Source organism: Chiloscyllium plagiosum, unplaced genomic scaffold (assembly GCF_004010195.1).
Source record: "Chiloscyllium plagiosum isolate BGI_BamShark_2017 unplaced genomic scaffold, ASM401019v2 scaf_6677, whole genome shotgun sequence".
Classification (NCBI taxonomy): Eukaryota; Metazoa; Chordata; class Chondrichthyes; order Orectolobiformes; family Hemiscylliidae; genus Chiloscyllium; species Chiloscyllium plagiosum.
Genome location: NW_025215169.1, coordinates 41,333 through 54,005, shown reverse-complemented (window position 1 = coordinate 54,005; position 12,673 = coordinate 41,333).

The following is a 12,673-nucleotide window of genomic DNA, read 5'->3' as shown; positions in this document are numbered from 1 at the left end:
TGGTTATCGCACCCAGGATCAAATTATTATTTAGCCCAAGCACTTTGAAAATATCCAATTATCTTTCCCTTGAAATTCCACAACTAATTGTTTTCATGACAATAATGTAACTATGTTTCCAAATATTCCAGATACGAGGGCATATCAAGTTGCTTTTATCTATCTCACATGTGACTAAACTGGGATATGAATCTCAGTGTCCATGTGTAGGACATAGACTTATAATACCGTTATGAAGAGCTGTGAAATAGACAGGACGGAGGCTGGAAGAACACAACAAGCCAGGCAGCATCAAGAGGGGGAGAAATTGATGTTTCGTGTGTAACTCTTCTTCAGGACTGGACTATCAGCAGGTGGAGATGTCAACTTTTTTTTGTCTCTAATGCAGGACTGTGAAGCAGAGATACTTACAGAATGGTGATATATTTCCAAATCAGGATGATGATTGACTTGGAATAGCATTTATAGTGCATGGTGATCCCATGTATCTGCTGCTCATGTCCTTCGAATGATTGTGGATTTGCAATTTTGCTTGAGGAACTTTAGAGAATTTCTGCAATGCATCTAATAATTGGTACATATTGCTACTACTGAGAGTCAGTGGTGGAAATAAGATGGTTGTGGTGGCCATCAAGTGAACTGTTTTATCCCAGATGGTGTCAAGCTTCTTGAGTGTTGTTGCAGCCTCACTCATCTCAGCAAATGGAGAATGTTCCACCACACTCCTGACTTGTGGACAGATGGAAGTCAGGCAGTGAGTTATTCCCTGCAGTATTCTTAGCTTCTGCCCTGCCTTGTCACCACTGTATTTAAGTGAATAGTCCTGTTCAGTAATCTCATGATGGTGATTATTAAGGAATCAGTAACGGTAACCCCATTCAATATCAAAGGACAATTGTTTGATTCACTGTTGTTAGAGTTTATCATTGTCTAGCATTTCTGTGCCATGTATGCTTTTTTCCACTTTTCATTCCAAGCCTGCATATTGTCAAGGTCTCACTGTATTTGGATAAGGAGTACTTCAGTACCGGAGTCGTCGCAAATGCAGTGTAATCATTAGCTAATATCCCCATGCCTGACCCGATGATGGAGGGAAGTCCCATTAATGAAATTACTGAAGATGGTCAGGCCTAAGACACTCCTTTGAGGAACTCCTGCAGAGATGTCCCGCAGTTGTGACAACTGACCTCAAAGAACCACAACTTTCTTCTTTTCTGCCAGGGATGACTCCACCCAGGGGAGATTTTCCCTGATTTTCATTGCCTCCAATTTTGCTCAGGCTCCTTGAAGCCACACCAGGCCAAACACAGCCTTGATGTTAAGTACAGTCAGACTCACCCCACCTCTGGAATTCAGCTCTTTCTGTCCATGTTTGGACGAAGGCTGGAGTGAGGTTAGGAGCTGCGTGGTGTCACTGTGCAGATTGTTGGTATGTAGGTGCTGCTTCATAGCACTGCTGATGAAGGTTTCATTCACATTATCATGATCGATATCATATTGATGGAGTGGGAATTCGCCGGGTTGACATTGTCCTGTTATTTATGAACAGCACATACTTGAGCACATTTCCACTCTCTCAGGTAGATGTCAGTGCTGTAGCTGAGCAGGAACTGCTTGCCCAGGGGTACAGCATGTTCTGGAGCACATGTCATCTGTCCCATTGCTGGGATGTTGTCAAGGCCCCAGCCTTTACCCATTAGTGTAGGCCAAGTTGGCATACCCATCAGCATAGTGAATGGGTTTAGCCTTATCTTTGCATTGATTTACTGGGCTCACCCAGTGTTGATTATTGCAGATATATGTGGAGCCTCCTTCTCCTGCAATGAGTCGTTCATTTGTTCACTATCGTTCATGATGGGAAGTGACAGGACTGCAGGGCTTAGATCTAATATGTTGATTGTAGAATTCCTTAGTTCTGTCTGTCACATCCTGCTCATGCATGTGGCGAATGTGTTGGTGAAGACCATTGTGAAGCAGGCGGAGAATGGTGACTGAGAGAGACAGAGAGTGTCACAGTGTGTCTAAGAGATGTTACAGTGTGTCTGAGAGCGGGTCAGAGTGTGTCACAGTCTGTCAGAGAGTGTCACAGTGTGTCATCGCCAGCCACACACCGGCGCCTGCCTGACCCTCACTGCCGTCCACACACCGCCACCACCCTGACCCTCACTGCCATCTACAGACCGCCACCGGCCTGACCGTCACTGCCATCCGCACACTGCTCCCAGACTGACCCTCACAACCATCCACAAACCGTCCCCACCCTGACCCTCACCGCTGTCCATACACCACTCCCAGCCTGATCCTCACAACCTTCCACAAACCGTCCCCAACCTGACTCTCACCGACGTCCCGCACTGCCCCAGCCTGACCCTCACTGCCGTCCACAGACCACCACCAGCCTGTCCCTCACCGCCATCCCGCACCGCTCCAGCCTGACCCACACCACCGTCCACCAAACACCCCCAGCCTGACTCCACCGCTGTTCACCAACTGCCGCCAGCCTGACCCCCACCGCCATACAACACTGCCACAGCCTGACCCACACCGTCGCCCATACACGGTCCGAGCCTGACCCTCACCACCGTCCACACACCGTCTCCAGCATGACCCTCATTGCCACCCGCACACTGCCCCCAGCCTGAAACCCACCGCTGTCTACACACCGCACCCAGCCTGGCACTCTCCACCGTCCACACACCACCCCCAGCCTGAAACTCACCACTGTCCACACACCACCACAAGCCTGACCCTCATCACCGCCCACATACTGACCGCAGCCGGACCCTCAACATCGCCCACACACCATCCCCAGGCTGACCCATATTGGCGCCGAACACACCGCCCCCAGCCTGACCCTCACTGCCGTCCAAACGCCGCCCCCAGCCTGACCCTCACCACCTGCCACACACCGACCCCAAATTGACCTTCACCGCCATCCAACACCGCCCCCAGCCTGAACCTCACCACCATCGACACACCACCCCCAGCCTGACCACCACTGCCGTCCACACTCTGCACCAAACCTGATCCCCACCGCTGTCCACACATGACCCCCAGCCTGACCCTCACCACCATCCACACACCGCTCCCAGCCTGAACCTTACCACCATCCACACGCCGCCCCCAGCCTAACCTGCACCATCATACACACACCGCCCACAGCCTGACCCTCACTACCATCCACACGCCGCCCCCAGCCTGACCCGCACCATCATACACACACCTCCCGCAGCCTGACCCGCACTGCCATCCAAATGCTGGCCCCAGCCTGACCCTCACCACCTCCCATACACCAACCCCAAATTGACCCTCACCGCCATCCAACACCCTCCCCAGCCTGAACCTCACCACCACCCACACACTAACCCCAGCCTGACCACCACCGCCATCCACTCTCTGCGCCAAACCTGTCCCCCACTGCTGTCCACACACCACCCCAGCCTGACCCTCCCCACCATCCACACGCCGCCCCCAGCCTGACCCACACCATTGTACACACACTGTCCCCACCCTGACCCTCACTACCATCCACTCCCCGCCCGCAGACTCACCCCACCGTCGTTCACACGCCAACACCAGCTCGATTCTCCCTTCTGAACAAACACCAACGCCTGCCTGACACCCACCGTCACACAACACCGCCCCCAGCCTGACACCCACCACCACCCAACACCGCCTCTAGCCTGAATCTCACAGCCACCCACACACTACCCCCAGCCTGACCCTCACCGTAGTCCACACACTGCCCCCAGGATGACCCTCACCACCATCCAGACACCGTTCCCAGCTTGACACTCAATGCCGTTCACACACCGCCCCCAGTCTGACCCTCAACGCCATCTACACACCACCCCCAGCCTGACCTTCACTGCCGTGTACACGCCGACCCCAGTCTGCCCCTCACCGCTGTCCACCAACCACCCCCTGCCTGACACCACCGTTGTCCAACACTGCCACAAGCCTGACCCACATGGCCGCCCACACACCGCCCCTAGCATTATTCACATGCTGTGGCCCCACACACCACCCACAGCATGATCCTCACTGAGAACACACAACGGCCCGAGCCAGACCCTCACCACCGCCCACACGCAGCCCCCAGCCTGACGCTCACTGCCGTCCAACACTGACCCCAGCCTGACCCTCACCGCCGTCCACACACCGGCTCCAGCCTGAACCTCACAACTACCCACACGCCGCCCCCAGCCTGACCTCACTGCGGTCCAACACTGACCCCAGCCTGACCCTCACCGCTGTCCACACGCCGCCTCCAGCCTGTCCCTCACCACCGTCCAAACACCGCCCCCAGCCTGACCCTCACTGCCGTCCACACGCTGCCCCGAGCCTGTCCCTCACTGCCATCCGCACACTGCCCCAGCCTGACCCTCACTGCTGTCCACACACCGTCTCCAGGCTGACTCTCACCGCCGTCCAGCACCGCTCCAGCCTTTCCCTCACTGCCGTATAAACACGCTGTCCCCAACCTGATCCTCACTGCCATCCACGCGCTGCCCCCAGCCTGTCTCTCACTGCCATCCGCACACTGCCCAAGCCTGACCCTCACTGCCATCAACACACCGCCACCAGCCTGTCCCTCACAACCGTCCACACACCACCCCCAGACTGACCCTCATCGCCTCCAACCCGCCGTCACAAGCCTGACCCCCCACCGTCATTCACGCATCGACCACAGACTGACGGTCGCTTCCAATAACACACCACCACCTGCCTGACACCCAACGCCACTCAACACCGCCCCCAGCCTGAAACTCACCACCGCCCACACACCACCTACAGCCTGAACCCCACCGCCGTCCACACACCGCACCCAGCCTGATACCCACCGCCACCCAACACCACCCCCAGCCAGAACCTCACAGAAACCCACACACCACCCCCAGCCTGACCCTCATCGCAGTCCATACAACGCCCCCAGCGTGAAGCTCACCACCGTCCAGACACTGTTCCCAGCCTGACACTCAACGCGGTTTACACAACCCCCCCAGCCTGACCCTCAATGCCATCTACACACCACCCCCAGCCTGACCTTCACTGCCGGGTACACGCCGACCCCAGCCTGACCCTCACCACTGTCCACCAACCGTCCCCAGCCTGACACCACCACCATCTAACACTGCCACAAGCCTGACCCACACGACCACCCACACACCGCCCAAAGCCTGATGATCACCGCCGTCCAACACTGACCCAAGCCTGACGCTCACCGCTGTCCACACACCGTACCCTGCCTGACCCTCATCGCAGTCCACACACCGACCCCAGTTTGTCCATCACCGCCGTTCACACACCGCCCCCGGCCTGACCCTCACTGCCGTCCACACACTGCACCCAGCCTAACCCTCACTGCCGTCCACAAACCACACCCTGCCTGACCCTCACTGCCATCCACACGCTGCCCCCAGCCTGTCCCTCAATGCCATCCGCACACCACCCCCAGCCTGACCCTGACTGCTGTCAATACACCGTCCCCAGGCTGAATCTCACCGCCGTCCAGCATCGCCCCAGCCTGACCCTCACTACCATCAACACACCGCCACCAGCCTTACCCTCACCGCCGTCCAACACCGTCAGCAGCCTCTCTCTCACCACCATCCACACACCGCCCACAGCCTGACCCTTACAGCCATCTACACACCACCCCCAGCCTGACCCTCACCGCTGTCTACACACTGCCCCCAGCCTGACATTCTCCACCGTCCAGACACCACCCCAGCCTGACCCTCACCACCACCCACACACCGCCCCCAGAATGACCCTCACTACTGTCCACACACCGCCACCAGCCTGACCCTTACTGCCGTCCACACACCACCCCAACGTTGACCCTCAGCATTGCCCACACACCGTCTCCAGCCTGACCCTCTCCGCCGTCAACCAACCGCCCCAGTCTGGCCATCACCGCCGTCAACCAACCACCCACCGCCTGATCCTCACTGCTTTCCAATAACGCCCCAGCCTGAACCTCACCACCGTCCAATAATGCTCCAGCCTGACCCTCACTGCCATCCAATAATGCCCCAGCCTGACCCTCACTGCTGTCCAATAATGGTCCAGCCTGACCCTCACTGCTGCCCACACACAGTCCCCAGCCTGTCCTTAACAGCCACCCACACACCGACCCAGCCTAACCCTCACCACCGTCCAACACCATCCCAAGCCTGTCCCACACGCCGACCCCAGCCTGACCGTCACTGCTGTCCACAAACTGTTCCCAACCTGACTGTCACCGCCGTCCCGCACCGCCCCAGCCTGACCCACACCACTGTCTACCAACCACCCACAGCCTGACCCCACCGCTGTCCACCAACCAGCCCCAGCCTGACCTCCACCGCCGTCCAACACTACGACAGCCTGATACTCACCCCCGCCAATACACCACCCCTAGCCTAACCCTCAACAACGTCCACAAACCGCCACCAGCCTGACCCGCACCTCTGTCCACATACCACCACAATTCTGACCCTCACCACTGCCCACACACTACCCACAGCCTGACCCTCACCGCCACCCACACACCGTCTCCAGCCTGACCCTTACTGCCACCCATACACCGCCCCCATCCTGAACCCCACTGCCGTCCACACCCTGCACCCAGCCTCACCCTCACCGCTGTCTACACACCGTCCCCCAGCCTGATACTCTCCACTCTACACACACCACCCACAACCTGACCCTCACCGCCGTCCAATAATGCCCCAGCCTGAACCTCACAGCCACCCACACACCGCCCCATCCTGAACCCCACTGCCGTCCACACACTGCACCCAGTCTCACCCTCACCGCTGTCTACACACCGCCCCCAGCCTGATACTCTCCACTCTACACACACCACCCACAGCCTGACCCTCACCGCCGTCCAATAATGCCCCAGCCTGAAGCTCACTGCCACCCACACACTAGCCCGAGCCTTATCCCCCAGCCTGAACCTCACTGCCACCCACACACTAGCCCTAGCCTTATCCCCCAGGCTGTCCCTCACTGCCAACCACACACCGACCCAGCTTGAGCCTCACCGCCATCCAACACCATAGCAAGCCTATCCATCACCGCCGGCCACACGCCACCCTCAGCCTAACCCTCACTGCCGTCCACACACCGCACCCAACCTGACACTCACCGCCGTCCACACGCTGCCACCAGCCTGACCCTCACTGCCGTCCACAAACCGTCCCCAACCTGACTCTCACCTCCCTCCCGCACAGCCCCAGCCTGACTTTCACCGCCGTCCACACACCGCCACCAGCCTGACCCTCACCGCCGTCCAGCACCGCCCCAACCTGACCCACACCGTCCACCAAACATACCCAGTCTGACCCCACCGCTGTACAACACTGCCACAGCCTGACCCACACTGCCACCCTCACACTGCAACCAGCCTGACCCTCACCACCATCCACACACCGCCACCAGCCTGACCCTCACTACTGTGCACACACCACCCCAAGGCTGACCCTCACCACTTCCCAAAAACCAGCCACAGCCTGACCTTCACTGCCAACCACACACTGTCTCCAGCCTGACCCTCACTGCCACCCGCACATCAGCCCCAGCCTGAACCCCACCGCCGTCCACACACCACACCCAGACTCACCCTCACCGCTGTCTACACACCACCCCCATCCTGACATTCTCCACCGTCCACACACCACACCAAGGCTGACCCACACCGCCGTCCACACTCCGCCACCAACCTGACCCATTCCGCCATCCAGCACCGTCCCAAGTATGCCCCTCACCGGCGGCCACACACCGCCCCCCACCTGATCCTCACCGCCATCCACACGCTGCCCCCAGCCTGTCCCTCACTGCCATCCGCACGCTGCCCCCAGCCTGACCCTCATTGCCATCCACAAACAGTCCCCAGCCTGACTCTCACCACCATCCCGCACTGCCCCAGCCTGACCTCACCGCTGTCCACACACCGCCATCAGCCTGTCCCTCACCGCTGTCCACGCATCGGCCTCATCCTGACTTTCACCGCCATCTACACACCACCCCCAGTCTGACCTTCACCACCGTCCACCAAACGCCCCAGCCTGACCCCACCGCTGTCCACCAACCGCCCCCAGCTTGACCCTCACCACCGTCCAACACTGCCACAAGCCTGACCCTCACCACCGCCCACACACCGCCCCTAGTCTTATGCTCACTGACGTCCACACACCATCCCCAGCATGACCCTCACCGAGACCACACAAAGCCCCGAGCCTGACCCTCACCACTGCCCATACACTGCCCCCAGCCTGACCCTCACCGCCACCCACACACCATCTCCAACCTGACCCTCACTGCCATCCAACAATGATCCCAGCCTGACCCTCACCACCGGCCACACACTCCCCAGCCTGACCCTCATCGAGGTCGTACACACCACCCACAGCCTGACCCTCACCGCCATCAAACAACCGCCCAGCCTGAACCCCCCACTGTCCAACACTGCCATAAGCTTGACCCTCACTGCCGTCCAATACTGCCCTAGCCTGACCCTCACTGCAGTGCACACACCGCCCCCAGCCTGAACCCCACCGCCGTCCACACACTGCACCCAGACTGACCCTCACTACCGTCCACACACCACCACCAGCCTGACCCTCACCGCCATCCATACACGACCCCAAGGCTGACCCTCAGCACTGCCAACACCGTCCCCAGCCTGAAACTCACTGCCACCCACACACCGTCTCCAGCCTGACCCTAACCGCCACCCACACGCCGTCTCCAGCCTGACCCTAACCGCCACCCACACACCGTCTCCAGCCTGACCCTCACCGCCACATACACACCGTCTCCAGCCTGACCCGCACCGCCGTCAACCAACCACCCACCGCCTGATCCCCACTGCCGTCCAATAATGCCCCAGCCAGACCCTCACTGCCGTCCACACACCGCACCCAGCCTGACACTCACCGCCGTCCACATCCCCAGCCTGACTGTCTCCGCAGTCAACACACCGCCTCCAGCCTGAACCTCACCACAGTCCACACACGACCCCCAGCCTGATCCTCACCACTGCCCACACACCCCCCCCAGCCTGACCCTCACCGCAACACACACTCTCTCCAGCCTGACCCTCACTGCCGCCCGCACACCGCCCCCAGCCTGCCCTCACCGCTGTCAACACACCGCCCCCAGCCTGACACTCTCCACCGTCCACTCACCAGCCCCGGCCTGACCCACACCGATGTGCACACACCACCCCAAGGCTGACCGTCACAAATGTACAAACACTGCTTCCAGCCTGACCCTCACCGTCACCCCCACACCGTCACCAGCCTGACCCTCACTGCCGTCCAACAATGACCCCAGCCTGGCCATCAACACCGTCGACACACCATCCCCAGCGTGACCCTCACTGCCGTCCACACTCCGCTACCAACCTGACCCTTTCCGCCGTCCAACACTGTCCCCAGCCTGCCCCTCACTGCCGGCCACACACCACCCCCAACCTGATCCTCACCGCCGTCCACACGCTGCACCCAGCCTGACCCTCACTGCCATTCACACACCGTCCCAAGGCTGACTCTCACTGCTGTCCAGCACCACCCCAGCCTGACCCACACTGCTGTCCACACACTGCCACCAGCCTTACCCTCACTGCCATCCACACACATCCCCAAGGCTGAACCTCACCACTGCCCATACACCGCCCCCAGCCTGACCCTCACCGCCATTCACACACTGTCTCCAGCCTGAACCTCACTGCCGTCCAACAATGACCCCAGCCTGACCCTCGCCACTGTCCAGACACCACCCCCAGACTGACCCTCACCATCGTCAACCAACCGCCCCAGACTGAACCCCACCGCCAGCCTGACCCTCACTGCCGCCCACACACTGACCCTAGCCTTATCCTCACAGCCATTCACACACCACCCCTAGTCTGACCCTCACAGCCATTGACACACCACCCCCAGCCTGACCCTCAATGCCGTGCACACACCGCTCCAGCCTGACCCTCACTGCCACCCACACACTAACCCTAGCCTTATCTTAACAGCCGTTCAGACACTACCCCAAGCCTGACTCTCACCGCCGTCCACACAAAACCCCCAGCCTGTCCCTCACTGCCATCCACACACCGTACCCAACCTGACCCTCACCGCAGTCCACATGCCGACCCCAGCCTGTCCCTCACTGCCATCCACACAGCGCCCCCAGCCTGAACCTCACTGCCGTCCACTCACCGTCCCCAGACTGACTCTCATGACCGCCCACACACCGTCCCCAGACTGACTCTCATCACAACGCACACACCGTCCCCAGACAGACTCTCATCACCGCCCACACACTGCACCCAGTCTGACCCTCACTGCCATCCACAAACCGTCCCCAACCCGACTCTCACCACGGTCACGCACTTCCCCAACCTGACCCTCACCGCCATCCCACACCGCCCCAGCCTGACCCACACCACCGTCCACCAACCATCCCCAGCCAGACCCACTGCTGTACACCAACTGCCCCCAGCCTGACTCCCACCACTGTCCAACACTGCCAGCCCCCAGCCTGACCCTCACTGCCATCCACAAACCGTCCCCAGCCTGACCCTCACCGCCGTCCCGCACCGCACCAGCGTAACCCACACCACCGTCCACCAACTACCCACAGCCAGACCCCACCGCAGTCCACCAACCGCCCCCAACCTGACCTCCACCGCCATCCAAGACTACCACAGCCTGTCACTCATCCCCACCCATACACCGCCCCTAGCCTGACCCTCAACACCGCCCACACACCGCCACCAGCCTGACCCGCACCCCCGTCCACACACCACCTCAAATCTGACCCTCACCAGCACCCACACACCGCCCCCAGAATGACCCTCACTACCTTCCACACACCGTCTCCAGCCTGACACTCACCGCCATCCACACGCTGCCACCAGCCTGTTCCTCACTGCCATCCATGCACCGACCCCAGCCTGACCCTCACTGCCATCCACACACCGTCCCCATGCTGGTTCTCACCGCCGTCCCGCACTGCCCCAGCCTGATCCTCACTACCGTCCACACACCGCCACCAGCGTCACCCACACCATCGTCCAACAACCATCCCCATCCTGACCACACAGCTGTACACCAACCACCCCAGCCTGTCCCCCACCACCGTCCAACACTGCCACAGCCTGACCCTCACTGCCGCCCTCAAACGGCAACTATCCTGACCCTCACCACCGTCCACACACCGCCACCAGCCTGACCCTCACTGCTGTCCACACACTACCCCAAGGCTGATCCTCACCACTGCCCACACACCGCCCCATGCCTGACCCTCACCGCAACACACACTCTCTCCAGCCTGACCCTCACTGCCGCCCGCACACCGCCCCCAGCCTGACCCTCACCGCTGTCAACACACTGCGCCCAGCCTGACACTCTCCACCGTCCACTCACCACCCCCGGCCTGACCCACACCGATGTCCACACACCGTCTCCAGCCTGACCCTCACTGCCGTCCAACAATGACCCCAGCCAGACCATCAACACCGTCGACACACCATCCCCAGCGTGACCCTCACTGCCGTCCACTCTCCGCTACCAACCTGACGCTTTCCACCGTCCAACACAGTCCCGAGCCTGCCCCTCACTGCCGGCCACACACCACCCGCCACCTGATCCTCACCGCCGTCCACACGCCGCACCCAGCCTGACCCTCACTGCCGTTCACACACCGTCCCCAGGCTGACTCTCACCGCTGTCCAGCACCACCCCAGCCTGACCCACACTGCTGTCCACACACTGCCACCAGCCTTACCCTCACTGCCGTCCACACACCACCCCAAGGCTGAACCTCACCACTGCCCATACAGTGCTCCCAGCCTGACCCTCACCGCCAACCACACACAGTCTCCAGCCTGACCCTCACTGCCACCTGTACACTGCGTCCAACACTGCCACAAGCCTGACCCTCACTGCCACCCTCACAGCGACCTTAGCCTTATCCTCACAGACGTTCACACACCACCCCCAGCCTGACCCTCTCCACCGTCCAGACACCGCCACCAGCCTGACCCTCAAAGCCGTTCATAAACTGCCCCCTGTCTGACCCTCAACGCCATCTACACACCACCCCCAGCCTGACTTTCACTGCCGTGTATACACTGCCCCCAGCCTAACCCACACCGCTGTCCACCAACCGCCCACAGCCTGACACAACCGACATCCAACACTGCCACAAGCCTGACCCTCACTGCCGTCCACACACCACCCACAGCATGACCCTCATCGAGAACACACAACACCCCGAGCCTGACCCTCACCACTGCCCGCACACCACCCCTAGCCTGACGCTCACCGCTGTCCAATACTGACCCAAGCCTGACCCTCACCACCGTCCATACACTGCACCCAGCCTGATCCTCAATGCCGTCCACACGCCGCCTCCAGCCTATTCCTCACCACCGTCCCCACACCGCCCCCATGCCCCCATGCCTGTCCCTCACTGCCGTCCACACACTGCCACCAGCCTGTTCCTCACCGCCGTCCAACACCATCACCAGCCTGTTACAACAACCATCCACACACCACCCCCACCACCATCCAACACTGCCACAAGCCTGCCCATCACCGCACCCACACACCGCCCCTAGCCTTATCCTCACTGCCGTCCACACACCATTCCCAGCATGACCCTCACCGATACCACACAAAAT